This window comes from Oncorhynchus masou, chromosome 6 (assembly GCF_036934945.1).
Source record: "Oncorhynchus masou masou isolate Uvic2021 chromosome 6, UVic_Omas_1.1, whole genome shotgun sequence".
In the NCBI taxonomy this organism is placed as follows: Eukaryota; Metazoa; Chordata; class Actinopteri; order Salmoniformes; family Salmonidae; genus Oncorhynchus; species Oncorhynchus masou.
Window position 1 is genome coordinate 82,633,797 of NC_088217.1, and position 2,200 is coordinate 82,635,996.

Here is a 2,200-nt window from a genome sequence, read left to right on the forward strand (position 1 = left end):
TCATCACACTAGATAATATCTAGTAATATCATCAACCATGTGTAGTTAACTAGTGATTATGATTGATTGTTTTTTATAAGATAAGTTTAATGCTAGCTAGCAACTTACCTTGGCTTACTGCATTCGCGTAACAGGCAGTTAGTCTCCTTGTGGAGTGCAACGAGAGAGAGGCAGGTTGTTATTGCGTTAGACTAGTTAACTGTAAGGTTGCAAGATTGGATCCCCCTAGCTGACAAAGTGAAAATCTGTCGTTCTACCCCTGAACAATGCAGTTAACCCACCGTTCCTTGGCCGTCATTGAAAATAAGAATGTGTTGTTAACTGACTTGCCTAGTTAAATAAAGGTATGAAATAAAAAATAAATAAAAAATAAAAAAATATATATATTTAAATCGGCTCCCAAAAATACCGATTTCCGATTGTTATGAAAACTTGAAATCGGCCCTAATTAACCGGCCATTTCGATTAATGGGTCGACCTCTAGTACAGATAACCAACAATTTACGACGTTTGGAATGAGACAAACGTGAGTTAAGAAGACTAATTGAAGACTAATTGATCAGATATTAAAATATCTGAAAATTATATTAGGAAAATTATAACTTTGTAATCTGAATATTTTCCTTGGTGCCCCGACTTCCTAGTTAATTACATTTACATGTTTAGAATAATCACGTAATAATAATTACAGGGAATTGATTTGATAAAATAACAGTCTTCAGTTTTTTAGAACAGTATTTTTATTGGAATTTCACAATTTTCACTCATATTAAGAGATACAACAACAAAAAAACAGCACTCACTTACACATACCTACGCATGTATTTATTTTATATATATATATATATATATATATATATATATATATATATATATATATACATATATACATACATACATACATACATACATACATACATACATACATACATACATACATACATACACACCCATACATACGTACACCATACGTACACCATTTTCCTCTTCCCGCTTCTCTCACCCCAAGCGGCAGGGTAGCCTAGTGGTTAGAGCGTTGGACTAGTAACCGAAAGGTTGCAAGTTCGAATCCCCGAGCTGACAAGGTACAAATCTGTCGTCTGCCCCTGAACAGGCAGTTAAACCACTGTTCCTAGGCCGTCATTGAAAATAATTTGTTCTTAACTGACTTGCCTAGTAAAATAAAGGTAAAAAAAAAAAATCCCCATCATTGCATCTCTCAATACATACATTTTAAACAAACTTACAAACAGAAATTAAACAAAAAAGCTCAGTTTAAACCAAGAAGTTAGGTTCCGCACATGGAACGTACAGTGTAGTTCTGAAATACATAGATTCTGATAGAATCCTTGCAGCATAAAAGCTGATACCTCAGGTTCTAGTTAATTTAGATAAGGTTCCCATACTTTGTAGAACTGATCTGTTTTAGAATGCAATGTACATGTCCGATATTCCAGAGGCACCCATTCAAATAGTATCTTATGCCAACCTTTAAATAGAAGGAACCTTATCACTAATCCACTGTAAAAGGATGTTTTCCCTCGTTGCTAAGATAAGGATGTTGTAAAGCCTCCTCTTACCCACAGAAGTAACATGCCTACTAGGGAGACCCAACAGTAAAGAAACTGGGTCCAATTCTAGATCAACCCCTAGGATCTTTTCAATTTCTTGCAGAATACCAGACCAGTATCTTTGAATTTTGGTACATGACCATACACAATGTGTTAGGGTGCCTGTATCCGTTTTGCATTTAAGACACTGAGGAGAAGAGGAAGAGGGGCTAAAAGCATGTCTGCGATTTGGGGATATAAGCAATCTGTGTATTATTCTTAATTGGATTGCTCTAGTACGATTACATATAGATATTGTTTTTGCATATCTCCAAATTGTCTCCCACATCTCTTCGTCAATAGTAACAGACAATTCTTTGTCCCACACATGTTTCACCCTGTGTGTTAACAGCAGAAAAGGACCCTAGAGCATCATAAAACAGACTTACAGACAGGGTTACCAATTAAGGTGGTGCTCTTCAGAATATAATGTCTTACTTGTAGGAAGCGGAAAAAGTCCTGCTTTGGGAGTTGATATTTCTCGACCATCTGCTCAAATGACAGCAAATCAGCAAATAAGTAATTTAGTCTGCGTATGCCCTTATTAAGCCAAAAGTTAAAGCCAGCATCCAGCAATCCTGGACCAAAAT